The sequence below is a fragment of the Elgaria multicarinata genome, chromosome 5 (genome assembly GCF_023053635.1).
Source record: "Elgaria multicarinata webbii isolate HBS135686 ecotype San Diego chromosome 5, rElgMul1.1.pri, whole genome shotgun sequence".
NCBI classification, from domain to species: Eukaryota; Metazoa; Chordata; class Lepidosauria; order Squamata; family Anguidae; genus Elgaria; species Elgaria multicarinata.
The window spans coordinates 42,366,148-42,384,727 of record NC_086175.1 but is presented as its reverse complement, the minus strand read 5'-3'; the positions used below and the strand labels follow the sequence as shown (position 1 = coordinate 42,384,727).

At 40.6% G+C, this 18,580-nt stretch overlaps 1 protein-coding gene across 2 annotated transcripts in view; it reads left to right on the top strand.

The window, feature by feature from the left end:
- Positions 1 to 4,315: 4,315 nt before the first annotated feature.
- NCK2 (NCK adaptor protein 2) overlaps positions 4,316 to 18,580 on the top strand; it is a 74,547-nt gene continuing 60,282 nt past the window's right edge. The window contains exon 1 of one of the 2 annotated variants that reach the window (XM_063126217.1): positions 4,316 to 4,539. The gene's annotated coding sequence lies outside the window, so the exon portion shown is untranslated. Of the gene's footprint in view, positions 4,540 to 5,406; positions 5,428 to 18,580 lie in introns of those variants that run through there. The other variant, XM_063126219.1, reaches the window with a different exon arrangement.

The window sequence follows — 18,580 nt, the reverse complement described above, 5'->3', positions numbered from 1 at the left end:
GAGCAAATGGAAATATTTGCTGGTATTTCCCTTGACTGTTGGTGTGAGTATGTGTGGGTTCTTCCTTTTTTTGGTAACATCAGGTTTTCTAGTGTTGGAAGGTTAAGTTCTTTTTGACAACTAAACCTTTCACAATTAGTCCTTTGATCTACTATTCTATCTGATTCCATTTTTCTTGGAAGGCAGGATACTGAAAGAAACCATGTATTGATCTATTTCTTACTTTCCAGGCTACCAGTTGGAAACTACTCTAATGTTAAATTCTAATTTGTTCAAATTTAAAATATAATCCACATTGCTCTGCTTCTGTTAAAGGCAATGGAGCACTCTTTATGTCAAGAGTCTGTAAAACCTGAACTCCTGTAGTTCTGTCTCTATTTTTTTTAAAAAAATAACTGGGATAGTAACTTTACATTACTACATTACTATACAACAAAAGATAATTTAAGTCAGTGGGCCCTGTGTGTTACTATAACTTTAATACTCCAAAGAAGAAGTTTTAAAAGGTGCAACTTTTATAGCAATATTTTATATAGCTAGTAGGGGAAAATATTTATTCTGGTGATTTCTGTATAGTACTATCCTGCCAGATGACAGAAGGAGGGAATCCTGCCTTCCTTGACTCCACCTGTTATTTAGACTTTGATCATGCTTCAGTTCTTTATTTTTAGCTTGTGTGTGTGTGTGGTGTGGGCGACAGCTTGTGCTAATTTCAAAAAACTTGTGCTAATCTGAAATGCATTTTTCTAGCACAGAACACAGAAAATGCTCCCAAATGAATTTGAGAATGAAAAATTGTCTGTGGGTTGTATCCAATGTGTTGAATCCAATGTTAATCTAAGTTAAGTTCCATTAATTTCAGTGATCTACTCTAAATCGGAATAGTATTGGATTAATTGAGGAAAATGACTTTGGAGTGTATCTATAGCTTTATTTTATTTATTTACAAAAAAGAAGTGTTTCTCAACTCTATTGTCAGATAGACTGTCAGAAAAGGAAGTTAGCTTGATGTACTACATTTACATCACCTGTCTGTTTTATCTGTCTGCCACCTATGCCAGCAACTTCCATTTTTATGGGAGTGTGCACAAAACAATTTACTCTTAAAACATGATCGAAGAATTAAAAATTTCTGGGAACTGTTTAATGCTATTTAAGTGCAGGGTATCTAGACAAGTTCGGCCTTCTCTCACGTGGTGCTCTCCAGATGTGTTTTACTGCAACCCCCATCATTCCCATCCTGTATCAGTCATCCTTGTTGGGAACGATGGGAGTTGTAACAACTCACCTGGAAGGCACCAAAGGAGGGAAGGAGTTCTGTTCTTGAGACTTGAGAGAGAAAGAAAGAAAAAGACATAATACATCTTATTTAATATTTCTGTATTAAAGGAGATTGTGTGTCCAAGGGAACATTGTAACATATTATGGTATATCTAAGATATGTTAAAATATTTGTTTAACTATACCAAGGGAAAGAGGATATTTTCTTAAATACATACAAGTGAAGACCTGTCTAAAATAATTTTGGTAGTGAAAAATTAATAGCATCCTAAATTCATCTCGGGGATGTCTGTGCATGTGCAGCAGCATCCTAATTATGCTATCTTGGGAGTAAGGCCCACTAAGTTTAATTGGACATACTCCTGAGTAAGTGCATTTAAAATTTCAGCTGGTTTTCATGGGCGGGCTGCTTTACATTCCACTTGTGTGATAGCTGTCGCCTTGTGGCATAATATTCCTGTGCATAGGTTTACTACATAGATTTGGCAGTACTCACCATACAACTGATTTTTAAAAAAATATATCTGGGGAGAATGTGTGTGTAATTATGGTGGTAAAAGTGGCTGACCAACAGTGAGGTGCTACACAAATGGCTTGCTATATTGTAACTGTTCTTATGTGGTGTGATTTCATGTAAATTGCTCCTCAGTTACATCCATGTTTTCAGTTTGAATTTCTCTAACTCTCCCCCACCCTCTGAGATCTCTACTGAAGATACATATATACTCAACTGTGCTCCAGGGATTCAGTCAGTTTTCTCAGTCCTTCCTGGAAATTTTTCCCCAAGGACACTCATCCAACACTGATATTGCTGTATTTTTTATATTTTTTCCCTCTTCCCTATGGATTATCTAATTTTGCCGGTCTGTTTTATCTTACTGTTTTCCATTGCAGCCCTAGCTACACTTACATAGGAGTTCTTCAAAGTAGAACTTACTTCTCAGTAATGCGTAGATTTGTGTTTATCACTGCTTTTACATTGTTTACTGCTTTTTTGTTATTTTTATTATTGCGGTTTATAATTGCATCATTACTAGTTTGATATCTGTATGTTTTAATTATTTTTTAGTTGTTTTGCAAGCCTTTGGCTGAAGTCTAACCTCCTCCCCCAGTGATTAAGGCTGCAATTCTACACCCACTTATGGGGTCTATTCAACTCAATGGAACGCGTAGACATACATAGGATTGCACTGTAAATAAAAGGTTGGATCCAGACTTAGTCGTACTTAAGAGTAAGACCAATGTAAACAATGGGAATTAATCAGGCCATTGATTTCAGTGGGTTTACTTGAAATATGATGAGGTCTGGATCCAAGCCAAATAATAAACTGAATTGAGCTGGCTCAAACTGCCACACGTGTAGCCTTGTGTATTTCGCAACGTTAAGTCTGTCTGCTACTGCTTTCATGGTTTATACACACACACCCTCTCTCTCTCTCTCTCTCCATGTAACACACACCCATCCCACTTTTGACACAGGTAGAAATCACTTCTTTCCCGCCTGTCCAGCCGCGCGGAGGCAGTGCTTCCAGAGGACGTCACAACCCTGGCCAATCAGGCCCGTCGGACGCGGTGACGCTATTCCTGAAAGTTCCCTTCTCTAAGGTGGCACTTCTGGGAAGGACAACATTGGTTGCTTTCTATTTTTAGTTGGCAAGTACAGCTACTGTGTCCGCAGCGAACCCGATGTCTTCCAAACCAATCCAGTTTCTCTGGAGAGATGTGAAAAACTGATCCTGGTGTCCAGCGAAACAAAGACGGCACCCAGCACTTGCCTCTCCGCCTCTTTTCCAAATGAGCATCGTTTCGACAGTCGGTGACTTAAGTAAGAAGCGAGTGGGGGAAGAGTCACTCTGGCAGCTCTGATATTGCCAGAGGCGCGGATCTGTTTTTTTCCAAAGAAAAATATTGCACAAGTTAAAGTCCATGTTAACAGTTTAGATTCTGCCCCGTTTTATACAGCCGACACTTGGGCTGAAATTTTCTCAGACTTACGAGTCATGGCTTCGTGCCTTAAAAAACAGAAAACCTCAGGGTTGCATCCAACGCTAGTCCTATTTAGAGTAGACCCATTGAAATGAATGGGACTTAAGTTGGGCTAATATTGGGATGCAACCTTCTGGGGCCACATAAGTGTACAGGCGAACGTAACCTGAACCTTAGCAAATACACACGTGTACGATGCCTGGTCTTCCGCAGAGTTAGACACGCCTAAGTGAGTTCCAAGCTTTCAACCAGGCTTAGGCGTTTCTTTGGCTCCCAGCCTAGCGCCGAATTTGCACCCCCCATCCACCCCTGCAATCCGATCCTGCGCATCCCCGATCCAGAAGAAGTAAGTCCCACAGAGCGCAAACGGGGCTTATTTTCTCTGAAGGAAGGGCGCGTGCTTAAGAGTTGCACGCCGATTGCTCAAAGCGTCCCTCCTAAACTTCTACGGTGGTGAAGACAAGAGCGGTGTGTGAGAAGGGAAGACGAGGCTAGAAAGGGAGGCTGTGCAGCTTTCGCAGCGTCTCCTCCAAAAAGTGTTTGGTGGTGTCCCCCACCCCCACCTCCCTCCTCGGCCTTTCCTCCCCTACTCGACCGGGGCGGGGAAAGAGGAAAGCAGCAATGAAAAAGGTTGTTGCAGGAAGAGATCCTGCCAGGGAGAAGGAAAAGGAAGCCGGAGGAGGGGTGCGGGGTTGGTTGTTCCCGGCGGCAGGAAGGGAAGGGGCAGGCGGGGGAAGGCGAAGAAGAAGAGGGAGGGAACTGCCTGGGTGGAAGGGGGAGGGGCCCGGAGCTGTTGCCGCCGCCGCCGCCGGGCTGCTGAAGCTGAGCTGAGCGGCAGTCGGAGCGCCGGGGCCTTGGACACGTCGAGCCGGGAGGGGAGGGGGGAAAGCCAGAAAAGAAGCGGGGTGAGGCCGGCGGCCCCGCGGGAGGACGCGGCCCATTTGCGCCCGGCCGCTGGGCGAAGGGAAGAAAGCAGCAGCACCAGGAGGAAAAGCAACGAGCAGAGCAGAGCAGTCGGGAGGGGGGCGGGCGAGGGAGGGAGCGAGCGAGGGGGAGAGAAACCAGCCGCCGCTGCCGCTGAGACAAAGAGCGGAGCCCGCCGGGGAGAGAAACCCTCTCCTCGCCCCTCTCTTTTCCTCCTCCTCCGCCGCCTCCTGCTCCTCCTCTGCCTTCTTCTGCCATAATTAATCCTTCGCTGCTTCCCTCCGCCTGGGCCGGAGAGTTCCGAAGCCCCCGGAGGAGCCCGCGACCAGCAGAACGCCTCGCAATCAGGTAGGAAAGGAGGGGAAGGAAGGAAAAGGGAGAGGTGGGGGGGGGATCATGAGCCGCCATAAACTTGTAGCGCCCGCCGGGGTCGTCCGAGGAGTTCAGAGAGGCGGATTTCGGGCTCTCGTTAAGGCGAAGCCTTTCTCAGCCCTCCTCCCCGTCCCATCGCCGCCGGGCCTAGCTAGCGCGCCCGTGTGGAAGGAAGGAAGGGAAGAAAGAGGGAGAGCATTGAGGATCCGTGTCTCCGCCCTTCCTTTCCTTCGGGGTTTTGAGACAGGGAGAAAAAAACGGGGGATTTTAAGGGGGGTGGGTGGAGAAGGAAAGAAGGAAGCAGAAGGATGAAAATGCAGATTTGAATTGGGGTGGGGGTAACCTGAATTAAGGGATCAGTTTTGTTATGGACGGGAGTGGGGGGGGACTCCTAGAAAAAGCGGCTTTCTCCTCTCTCTTTTTTCCGAGAAACTGTTGGGGGTGAAAACTACTGTCTAGTGGGGGCCTCGGAAATCGATGCGTGCGTGTATACACACACAGGTTTATCTTCCCCAAAGAAGGAGTTTTATTAGGGCTCTTAAGGGAAAGAAGAGCTCGGTTTGTCTTTCCAGAAAGTGGGGGGAGGTGGTGGTGGAAAGGAGTGGACAAGGGAAGAGGCGGGGACGGTCCACACAGAGAAGTGTTCAGTAGCTGGCTGAGTATTGCAAAGCCCTGCATGAGGGAGCTAGGTGTACTTAGAGGGAGATGGAGGGGTGGGTGGGAAAGGTTGGAAGTAGGTGGGAGCCAACTCTCTCCTCCTCCCCCCCCTTAAGCATTTAAGCAGAGGAGTCTTGCTGTCTTGTGGGGAGATGCCAAGTCCAGCTTCCTGACTCCATTGTGAAGTGGGAGAAGTGCAGAAAGGGGGTTATGAGTCGGTTTTGAAATAGGGGACAATTGGTGGCCCTGGAGGAGCGCTATGGTGAAGGGAATAGGAAAGAGGTTGGAACAGGGTATTGGGCAAGCTAAAGTGAGGGCTGGGAATTATTTATTTCTACCTCTGCCATTTCTGGTTTGAAATAAAGATGGAGCAGCAGTAGCTCTCACTTCTTGAGTTTTTGTCAGAGAGCTGCTGCTTTGTATCAGGGTGGGGAATGGAGGCTTCTTAGCATGAAGTGGTGACTAGGGAGCACTACCTTTTTTCCTCGTTCTTTCTCATCTATACAGAATAATAATACTGATCTACCTTACAGGGTAGTTATACTGAAAATGCTACAAAGTTTTGTATAGATGTTAAGTAATTCTGTTATTTTACCCAGTAACCACTTACTGGTTTTATAGTCTGATCCTATGCATGTCGCCAGTCCTTACATCACGCCAGTCCTTTTCTAGCTTCATTGGCTGCCAGTCCAGGTCCAGCCGATCCAAAGTGCTGGTATTAACATTTAAAGCCCTAAACGGCTTGGGGCCAGGCTATCTGAAGGAACTCCTCCTCCGGTATGTACCTGCCTGGACCCTAAGGTCATCCTCAGGGGTCCTTCTCCGCAAGCCCCTGCCAAAGGAAGTGAGGCGGGTGGCTACCAGGAGGAGGGCCTTCTCTGCTGTGGCACCCCGGCTGTGGAATGAGCTCCCTAAGGAGGTTCGCTTGGCACCTACATTATATGCTTTTAGACGCCAGGTGAAGACCTTTTTATTCTCCCAGCATTTTAACAGTCTATAAATAAATTTTAACTTGGTGTTTTAAATTTGTAATTTTGCATTGCTGCTGTTTTTATCTGGTTGAGCTTTTATATTGTATTTTATAGTGTGGTTTTATACTGTTGTTTTATACTTTGATTGTTTTTGATTTTTGTGAACCGCCCAGAGAGCTCCGGCTATTGGGCGGTATAGAAATGTAATAAATAAATAATAAATAAATAAATGTCTTTTAGTGTGGTACATCCTGTTCAGTTACTTGTATAAGTGTGCATAGGGTTGTAGCCTTTTACAGTGGTTTAAATTAGGATATTTTAGTGAAATGCTAACCATTTTCTTGTTCCATGTGTAAGTTTGCACTTAAGATATGGCCATGTGACTTCTTAAAATACTGAAATCTCCGTTCTTTGTTAGCTTTTACTTGAAGACATTTCAGATTTTATGTGGAGGAGGCCCAAGTATACTCTGCAGGAAGCTGCAGCCAATCATGGCTCCATGACAAAGTATACCTATATGATATACATGTTTGCTGAATTCACACTTCACATTTTTGATGTATGCTGGTATGTAGTGTATGCTAGTCTGAGGTAATGCCACTCCCTCACACAGGAAGGAATGTCATTGTTGGGAGTTTCATTGGGAATCAATAATGGACAGAGCTGGGTACTAGCATTCCAGCTTTCAGGAGGATGGTAAATATTATTATAGTAATGCAGCCTTCCCCAATTGTTGCTGTCCAGACATTTTGGATGACAGTTCCCAACATTTACGACTATTGGCCATGCTGGCTGGGGCTGATAGGGGTTGAAATCCAAAACATCTGGATTGGTGAAAGCTGTAGTAATGCATCAGCTACTTTCCCTAACATTGAAACACATTACAGGTTATATCATAAACAGCCCATAGTACAGATCACCCTGAACTCAACTTGTAAGTATTGGGGGATATGCATGCATGTCACAATAAGCCAGCATTCCTTCATAACCCAGGCTTATTGTTTATGAGCAGTATGGAAGTAAATCCTGCCTGATTGTTCCTGCTTACAAAGGGAACTGCTGAAAAACCCCCACAGACCTTTGGTACATGGTTTATTTAGCATGACTAGCGAACCTAGATCTCTGGCTTGTCTCTTCTCCTACAGTAAACAAACCATGGACTAAATGTCCATGCTTTGTTTAGCTGCTCCTGTTTGCCATGGAAGTATGTATGGGCTGAACCATGGTTCGAGGAAATCTGGCTTATTGTGATGTGTGAATGAGGTCATTGTTACATTGATCCATTTTACCATGTCATTAATGCTTTTAAATATGTGTCCTGGACTCACTTTGCAAGAGTCAAAGACCGCAGGCCTTGCTTTGAAGAATATAGAATCCTACTCCTGAACTATTTCTTCATAAGAGCATTACCAGAGTAGAGTTGCTTCACTTGTGCCTCTGGACACCATAGAGGGGATTTCTTCTTCTTCTTCTTCTTCATCATCATCATCATCATCATCATCAAGAAAACACAGAATTTTGTGATATACTCACATGACTTCAGTGGTCATTATCCTCCTGGATGGTGTGTATAAATAGTACAGCATTAAAATGTGCACATTCCTTAATTCCTTTACATAAATACCCAATTCTGCCTATTTTTATTTATTTATTTATTTATTACATTTTTATACCGCCCAATAGCTGAAGCTCTCTGGGCAGTTTATACATGTGAAAGCAGCTTTGATGCTCTTTAGAGAACATGGGGGCAAAAGAATTGGTCTCTAAATTAGCTGGAGGTCTTTACTCTTGACAATAGAACTTCAAGATCTTGTACATTTTTATTCTGGAAATCATAACATAAAAGCCATGCTGGATCAGGCCAAGGGCCCATTCTGTTCACACGGTGGGTAACCAGCTGTTGACCAGGAATCTACAAGCAGGACACTAGTGCAACAGCACCCTCCCACCCATTTTCCCCAGCAAATGGTGTACATAGGCTTACTGCCTCTGCTACTGGAGGTAGCACATACCTATCAGGACTAGTAGCCATTGATAGCTTTCTCCTCCAGGAATTTATCTAAGACCCTTTTAAAGCTGTCCAAATTGGTGACTCATGTACTTTACCATATTTGTTTATGTCTTTTTAAGAACATTAGAAAAATCAACATATGATGGTATATATATATATATAGAGAGAGAGAGAGAGAGAGAGAGAAAGAGAGATCAGTACCAAGAAGATAAATTATGCCAGCGGATAGGTCTGTGCTGATTGGTTATTGATGCTTAATGACTGAAGTAGCCAGAGGCAGAGAACCAGGCCTGTCTCATCTCAGTGGTGCTCCTAGTTGCAACCCAATTGTGAACAGCTTCCATTCTTCTCTATGAAAGTAAAGTCCTGGACTTGAGGCTAACATTGTCCTCTAACATGGTGACTCAGCCTCTGCCTCCAGGTAACTCATGAAGTCCTCTCCATATATATTTTGCCTGTTGTGATTAGCATGTATTAACAATCTTGCAGAACATTGTTGTAGGAGATGAGGTCAGCTCAGCTCTGCTTCAGGAGTAGGTGTGGTCATTGTGAATTTTGGAAAAGTCTTGAACTTGCCAACCCTTCCTCCACCCATAAATCTTGATAGGTCTTTAGCTAGTTAGTAAATAAAGACAAATGTTAGTTATACTGTGATAGTTCATTTGAGATTTTAAGTCATATGTTCTAATAATTGATATCTGCAATATTTACGTGGGAGTACCTGCTCGATAATGAACTGTGGTGTTGACTATTAACCCACTATTGACTGTTGTGTTGTCTGAATGCAGCCAATGATTTGTTATATCCTAGTAAATTAGAGTAACAATCTAGTGAAGAACAGATCTCAGTTTTAAGCAATATTCTTTTTTTTATATTATAAAAGCAATACCAAACACATGCACTTAAACTCAATAGAATAATAAGTAAATTATCTTTAGGATTGTGGTGACTTTTACATAATTGATACCTATAACAATGTTACATAGATTGTAAACCGTTTTACCGTTTTAGAAAGCATCATATAGTTTCTTTGTTCTTAGTATAGTACTTAGGGCATTCCCAGGGATTGTTTGTTATTCAGCGGCAGTGGATAGTTATAAGAATAATAGCATTGATCCCCCCTTTTAATGTGGTATGTCAGGACTAGTCAGACTTCAAGATTGTGGGAACTAACTTGTGTTTTAATAGAACTCCAAGATCCACCGATAAGAGACTGGTGCAAAAGTTGTATGCTTAGAGTCAAACAATTCTGAGCCTAGCAATTTGTTTTTGAACCAAAACAGAAAAGTTCATGGCCCTTCTACGCACAAGTCCACTTCTGGTTATCCCAACCTATTTTTTTATTTCAGCAATATAAATTAGGGTGGGGAGGGGTGGAGTTATTTGGTTGTTGCTATTGTTAAACTGTTGGGAATTAGAAATCTTTGTTGATCTGCATATCATCAAGTGATCTACAAGCCGATATCCAACACATATCTGTCGGCAATCGTTGCTGGTAAATACTGGTTTAAAAATTGAGACCATGGAAATAGTATTAATAATGAAGAGTACTGAAAAATATTAGTAAATGTGTTCTGTATTAACATATACTATAGGAAATAAAACAAGAAAAATTCTTGCTGCTGAAATATTTGAACCTTAAATGCTTCACATGTGACATTTTTCCTCCTGTAGATTATGGCCATGTTCACGCACCAAGCTAAACTGGGCCTGGGAATGCTGGCTGGCAGATGATGGGAGTTTTAGTTCAACACTTCTGGAGGGTAGCAGCTTGGGGAAGACTGGGCTAAACCATGGTTCTGAACGAACCTAGGCGTCTCCCAGACTAGCACACTCTCCATCTCACTTCTTCCTGCATGACTGAGAGGAGTTCAGAAGCTTCTTCTTCTCATTAGCCATGGCTTCATGTGTCTGAAACAGGAACTATGGTTTACATTAACTATGATTAGTTTTAAAAAAAGCCAGCTTCAGAAACCACACTTAGTTGGCTTGTTTTGAACTAATAATAGTTAATGGTAACAAGTTTGTTACTCCAGATGGCACAACAAACCACAGTTAAATAAAGCAAAAGTTTCAGAATTTCTTCTACCAGCTGCACAGGAGAATCAGAGGGAAAGGGGGAGTGGACAGGTTTGGGAGGAGGCTAGGCTAATTCATGTCACGCTAAATGATGGTTACTGGAACATACAAACATGGGCAAACTGTGAACCATATATATTCAGTCATAAAGTATGCTGTGTGTTTTGCTGTGAGTATGTGGGTTGGGAAGCCAGTATGTGTGTGGAAGAGTCCCAATCTAACATAATAAATACAGTTAAAAGGTGATGGTGTACATGTTTTTTCCCCTAATTAAAGATTATTTCCTTAGTGGAAATAAATCATGCATAAAGTGGCCCATAAAGAATCTGAAATTTAGAAACTGGAATTTCTGCCTGTGGTAAATTGGTGCAAAGTCTTTACCAAAGTAATTTTCTTGATTTCGCTGGCTTTGGTGAACCTAAAACCAGCTGAACCTTTTGTGGTTCTGTCCACAACTCTGCTCCAGTGACAGAAGCTTCAGCATCCACTACTCTGCTTTTATAATATCCACATGCAAATTCTGTTGTGATTTAGCTATCCTTTCACCTTATTTCATCCTACTGTCTGCTTCACACTGATAAAACGTTATAGCTATTCCATACTCCTTTTAATAACTATAGATTTATGGAGGAGTTTAAAAAGGATGCCCTTTCAAACCACTTATTTGAAGTTCAAAAATAGTATTAAAAGCCAATTGATTTAAATTTGACTGTTGTCCAAGCAACAATATTAAAGCTATTTTGGGTTCTTATATAATTGTAATTTTGAACATATTGCCAAAGTACAAAAAGAAACTTGTTTGTGTAAAATATTTTCTATTTTTAAGCATTTAATTAGAGTGACACATTTTGATATGCTTTTCATATCATGACAAAAACTTTTGATTTTACATTTCCTCTGTGTTAAAGAAAGCATACATTGTCAGAGAGGTAATATTGTTGGCTAAAAATTTGTATACATCTTTTTCACTTGGGAGTGTATTTTCAAAACTTTATTGTATTCATTGCTTATATTACTTTAGGAATGTATTGCTGTAACTAGCAGAACTATTTTTGGGCATCATTGTTGTGGTTTACTATAATTTCTGCAGGTTTCAAATATTCCCAGCAATGGGTTTGAAGGCTAACATTGCATTATTGAGAAGGCTTGAATAGAATTCATTTATGCATGTTGGAACAAGCTAGAGGCAAGCATGATATAGCCCTATTTAGATAATGAGCATTGCACTTGATGTCTACTGATCGTAGTGAGTACAGCATCTGTGGGCTTTATCAAAATAACTCAACCTTATTCTGGAGGTGGAGCCTCTTGAGTATGAGTCAAAATGCTTTGTGGGTTTACATCATTTTATCTGAATTTAACAAAAAAGCACAATCTTATCAAATACAGACAAAAGTGCTACAAAATCTTTATCAGATTTTCTTTTCAAATCTGCTTGAGTTAAGTAAATGTACCCTTATTTCAATAAACACTTCATGAATACTTTAGATTCTATGGAAAAGGATTTAGGTGATTAAAAGTGTCATTGTAACTTATGAATCACCCAGGCTTTCCAATGAGATATCTGGAGCTTTTTAAAGAAAAAATTATCCTAATAACTTCTAAAGATAAAAGAACTTAGAATACTTTAAAATTCAAGGAATATGAACCAAAGAACTAGCATCCATTTTGTGTAGTGCCATTTTACTGATCCAAGTTTCTCTTGCAGATTTAATTAGTTACATTTAATCATCTTGTCATGCATTATTCTCTAGTGTTTCACTGTATACTTGAACAGATAACATTTTCTTCTTTGGTTGAAGTCCATCGTTTATGTATTGCATTGATATAATTTTTCAGTCTTATGAAAGATACCAGGTATTCAATTTTGTACTTTTGACAGAATAATAGAAATGAATTAGAATGCAACACTAAAATCAGGGCTAGAAAATATTTCAAATGCTGAATGTCAGCATTAGAGTTTAGGAGAGAAGCCTGTTCAGAACTAATAGGGGTGTGGCAAACAGTTTTACAGGTGTTAACATAATATAAGTGCTCAAGTGACCAAGGAGTTTGAAGTTTCATATATTTTTAGAGCTGTGGCTCATATGATATAATCAATAGCTATTTATTGAAATGAAGCAGTTTTGTTTCTGTACCTGAATGCCACATATCACAGTGCTGTTCCTTATAATCCCCCCAAAGGTTCTTGCATAATATATTCTGAAACCCAGGAGTTGAAAACTTTCCCCAGAGAAAGTTGTAGGCATTTTAAATAAGGTAATATACAGTTGAAACTGCTGCATTCAATAAATGAGTTCTTTCCAGTTCAATAATGTTACTTTGATTCAAGCTGCACAAGCAGTATAGTACATGCTTTAAGTTACCAAGCTCTCACCTGGGGATGGTGCCTGTATCTTCAAATATACTGAATATGACTTCAGCATGTCTTCTGCCACTTCATCCAATCCCTTTGCCCATCCTCATTACACAGGATGAGTACAGAAGGGATAGTTTAGTCACAGTGGTACTAGCCAAAGTTAGTCCAGAAGCTGTAGCTAGTGCAGAATGCAGTAGTTCAGTGGTTGTTGGGGCTGTCCATTTCCCCCTTTGCTGTGGGAACTGTACTGGCCTATTTGCTGCGGGGCCTGGTTTAAGGTTTTGGTATTGGTGTATAAAGCCCTAAACAACTTGACCAGGACACTACCTTCTCCCATATCAACCTGCCCAGTCACAGAAATCATCGTATAAAGCACTCCTAGTGGTTTCTCATGGGCCTGCAGACCATTTAGAGTTCGCTGACTTGTCTAAATGTTGTTGCCTTATTATAATGTATCATTTTATAATTTGCTGTAAACTGTTTCAGGATTTTTAAAATGGGAAGTGGCATATAAATATTCTAAAATAAATAAAATAAATTTTGTAATTAAAATAAGGAAGGGTGGACATGAGATATACTGGCTATGGACTTGCTTCTTTTCTTGAAAGGCATAGGCACCGTTTCTGGGTGTGGCCCTGCTAATCTTATAAGGCCATTTATTTGGATATATTCTTCAGTCAGCATTGTTCAAAGAACCACTGCATTCTCCCATGGCTATTTATTACATTTATATCCTGAATTTCTTGCAAGAAGCTCAAGGCAGTGCATGTGGTTCACTCCCCCCCACACACACCTCAATTTTATTCTCATAGAAACAAGCAGCAGTTTAATATAGTTTATGGTACGACCCAGTCAACAACACAATTAAAGAAATCATGGAAGCATAATATATGCATTACAAAAGGAAATGTTTTAGAATAAATTAGTTCTCGTGAAGCTACAAAAGTCTGCTAGGTTCTGCTACAAGCAACATCCCCCCCCCCCAATAGTGAAAAATTATTTCACTAATCCATATTCCAAGCATCTAGTCCATCTTGGTAATATTTCAGTAATTTTTAAAATACGTTTCTGAAATAAGAATTCTGGTCTTTTTTGTTGTTAAGATGAATATCAGTATTAAAGTTTATGATTATTTATGTATTGCTCTGTGAGGGTCTAATATATGTATGTATTGGTTAAGGTATTTCATGTACTTTTAACATTTCAAGTTAATCTATGATGGTGTTATAGTTGATATTTTGCAGTAAATTAGTAGAGAATCTGATTAATGGAGAGTTGGTAGACAGGAAATGATCCAGAATTAGAAGCTAGAGGAGTCAGTGTTCTAGCAGACAGCTGTGCATGGCAATACATTTTGTTCTCTTTACCACCTACACTTAATCCATTTTGGAGGAGGACTGAAATAAATGACTGTGTATTTGATGTCAATTGGCTGTGTTATCAATCCATATGCTTCTATCCTAAATAGACTAAAGAAAACTTAAATCTCAAAGTTGAAGTAGATTGGAAGATATGAAAGCGTTTCTGCTCAATCCTGATTTTAACAAAATGTAAAAATATAATGGTTTATATCTAGTGATGGTTTTTCAAATTAGTGAAACCACTTCCGCTCATGCAAGAGTACGCACCTGATTTTCACTTATTCTCCTATACCCTCTGAAAAGCAGTTCTTGGGAGTTGGGGGAACCTTCCGGAATTAGTATGGAATATTGCAGAGGCCTCCAGTAGGTTGGGGGGTTTGCTCACTGAGTGGTAATGATGGTGGATTTCAGCAGTCTGTTCCCAATTGATTAATCATGGTTAAACATTTAAGGTTGCAATCCTAATCAGAATTACTAGGCAGCAAGTCCAGTTGAGTTTGCTCTGAGTAAACTTGCATAGAATTGTGATGCATTATTGTTACTTCTGCATCATTTCGGTGTGCATTTATTTATTTATTACATTTATATAGCGCCCCATAGTCAAAGCTCTCTGGGCGGTTTACAAAAGTTAAAAACAATGAACATAAACAAAATTTAAAACCACCAAAAGTATAAAAACAACAGCAATATCCATTTAAAACAACTAAGCATAAATGTTAAGCATGACATTTGTGCTTAAGTATGTGAAAATGATAACACTGTTTTTAATAATTTTAATATGGTGTTTTAATTTTTTTTTTACGTTTGTACTATTGTACCTTTTATGTTCACTGCTCTGGAATCTGTATAGATGTGGAGCAATATACAAATGTTGTAAATAAACAACAATAATGAGACTTTGGAAACCATCTGCCTCAGAAAAATTACATGTAGGGCCAGATCATGGTAAACTGTTCCAAATGTATGCATCTCTTTTTTCTTCAATTAGTTCTTCTAAAATTAGATAGTCCTTCTGAAATTAAAGTTCCACACTTCTCAAAATATAGTTATGACTGTCGCTATATGAAGTGGTCTTTTGTTTAGTTTAGCAGGGTCATTAAGTTTCACCCTTTCTTTTTACCGAGTGGGTAAAGTACTTTTAATTTAGTGGCTACAGGCTTGTGTTGCAAAGCAGATTTGTCTCGATTACTGCAATGCATTATATCTGGGATTGCCTTCAGAAACTTCAGCTGGTCCAAAACAGGGCAGCGAGACTGTTAACAGGGACTGGCCATTGTGATCAAATCATGCCAGTACTTTTCCATCTCCACTAACTACCAGTCCATTTCTGGGCCCAATTCAAAGTGCTGGTATTAACATCCAGAGCTTTAACAGCTTGGGGCCATGCTATCTGAAGGATCGTTTCCTTCCATGTGTATCTGCCTGGAGAGGGCCTTTTCTGCTGTGGCATCCTAGTTGTAGAATGAGCTTCATGGAGATGCTTGCCTGGCACCTACATTGTGTTCTTCTCAGCACCCGGTGAAGATCTTTTTATTTTCCCAGGCAATTTATCTCTATTGTTTTCAGTCTGTTACTGTACATTAAATCTCTGCGTTGTTGCTAAATTTTCTTTTGGCTTGCACTTTTATATTGTAGTTTTAAGCTTTTACATTCTATATTGTGTTTTATGAGGTAGTTGGGGTTTTTAAAAAGGGAGTTACTTTGTTTCCTGACTTTAACAAAAGTGATCTTTTTAATTATCCTTAAAGGAAGTAATCAAAACATTTTGAACCTTTGACCTATGTAATTAGCTTTGATGTTGGGTTGGAAAAGGTGAATATAGAAATGTATAAAGAGGTAGAAAGCAGTTGATGAAACTAGGTCAGACTCCGGTGTGGATTCAGATTTTGGGCTTATTTAGATTCCAGCAATGCATTCACATTACTGTTGTTTGTTTGGGAATTCCTATTATGAGACAGATTTAAGCTTTTCCAAGTTGATATCCAGAAAATAACAGCCTACACCTCCTATCATGCCTTGGCCGGAGCAGCCATCTAAACTTCAAAAACAATCAGGACACACAACACCCTTTCTACCAGCTAAAAAGATGCAAACCTAAAAATATATTTTCAAAATGTACCCAGCATTGTCCAGATATCTGAATAACATATAGTAGGGAAGTCGATCCACAATCTTAAAGTAGCAGGCTGGTGCTAGGCCTGTGAGTTAACCTTTAAACAAATTAAATTCATTTCCCACGCCTTCTCTTACCCTCACAGCAACCCTGTGAGGTAGGCCTGTGAGGTAACTTTAAAATAAATTAAATTAGTTTCTCTGCTCTCTCTCACCCTCAACGCCTGGCCAGGGCTGTCTTGAAGCTGTTGTCATGATTTTTTTCATCCCCACAGAAAACAAAAACTACAACTCCCAGTATGGCTTTTGCCAAGAGCTGCAACCTCCTTCCCTTCTACTCCCAATGGGGCCTAGTTACTGAGGCAGCCAACCCAGACACTCTCCCTTCAGGCCCAGGATGGCGAGCCACTTCCAGATGATGGCTGCCACAGCCTGATAAATCTTCCCTCCCACCCAAGGCTATTGAAACAGAAGAGTGAATGGAGGAATGACTGACAGCTAAGGCTAGAATGGAATGGTGAGTGGAGTTAGTGGCAGTTGGGGAAAGTCAGTTAGTGGGGGCTGAGTTAGGACTGAGAGACAGTGATGCCAGTACCACACCTCCCAGCATGCCTTTGGTGGCCCTCAGGTGCCCATGTCCTCTGAGAGGCGCTTTCCTCCTTTCGTTGCTGATGCTGCTCCTTGACAGAGAATAGCATCTCCAAGGAGGGGATGTAAGTGGCTGTCAGTGGACATGCACAACTTTGGCCAAGTCCTGCTGGGACTGCTTTAGCCCACACTATTCACCCATGAAGTGCTCCATCAGGAGCCTGTACTGAAGGACCAGGACTGGGCTGGGCACTTGCTCCCCTTCATCAAGCCTGTTTCTGGACATGCGCAGAGTGCTTGTTAGCACATAAGGAGAATCCACCATGGTTGTAGTTTCCGGTGGGCTTCTTGCGGTGGCAGCTACCATTTTGAATATTCAAGCCAGGACAGCAAGCCACCCAGAACTAGAGATGTAAAATTTCCGGAAATTTTGAAGCCATGGAAAAAACCCGGTTTTTTTCCGGGGGGAAAATGGAAATTTTCGGAAAAATTGAAATAATGCAATAGTAGCACTTTTTACAGATTGAAAGTCACTTTGTTACTTTAGGAACATAAAATGTAATTATGTCCAAGTTGGTTTGGCATAAAATTATTACATTTGGTATATTAAAAGTAGTGTATTCAAACAATTATTACAAATGTAATTTACTTTTTTACTTTTTTTGGTAACAACTGGAGCTACAAGCTCCTGAACTGTTAGGAATACCTTTGGTTCTGTCAGTTTATGAAGAGCAGGCAAAAAACAATTTTAAAAAACAACAGAAGAAACCACCAACATTAGTAACAAAGAAAATTATTTATGTCTCCGCTACTCCTCCAGTGTCAAGACATAAAGTACCCATTCCTATAAAAAGAACTGAGAAAAATGGGGGAACCAAGATTCAATGAATATGCATGAAATTTAATCAGACTCATTTTCTGACCTATAGCTATCACTATTAGTTTCAGTCTCTGCTTCAGTGGCAGTGCCCCCTAGAGGCAGAAATGCATCTTGCTCTTGCATTTGAGAGTTGTAGTCTTAGTTTACAACCTAGGACTTGCTTGTCCTGGATGCACAGAAATTGTAATAACCTGATACTGTACAGTTTTTAGAAATCATTTGGAGAAGTAAATATCTGAACACCTTGTCTTAAACATTTTATTTATCATGCTAAAATAAAACATCCCGTAATCCATTTTTTCTTCATTTTTCCCAATTTTTCCAATTTTTTGGAAACCCCCCGCCCCATAAAGGCTTAGGAAAAAAACAGGGGGGGGGGGGGAACAGGTTTTTTTCCAAATTTTTCCGGTTTTTTTCCGGGCCTTCACATCTCTACCCAGAACCCATGAGATGTTCTAGGGTTGCAGATGGCTTGTTAAACCACCCAAACAACCAACCCTCGCTGGTTTGCACGTAACAACAACCCATGCTGTGCCCCACTGCAGCATGTTTACAGTGGTGGCTGCTGCAATGCTCATGGGGAAATTCATCTACAGTGGCTTCACATTACATGTGAAAAGGGCCTGAGAGAGTGAGGACGTTAGCAGTTCTAGCCCTGCCCACTTTAAAAAGAGACAATACCTTTTGTGTCTTGTGTTTGTGACAAAACCCCAGTGAATGTCGCCCTTCAATATTATTTTTACAGTTCTGGGCTCACTCTTTTGTGTAGCACTGTTAAACACATAAGAGAGCTGCCACTGCAAAGGGAGAATACGGTGTCTATTTTTAGCACGATGCCTTCCAAATGACAGCAGCAAACTTAATGGATATTTGTACAATTAACAATTCTATACATTTTGGCAGGGGTGGGGATAATTCACTGCAGGAATTCCCTTTTTGATGGCATCCCTGTGGCAACTGTAACTGCAGTCCTAAGGTTGATTGTTTGATTACATTTAT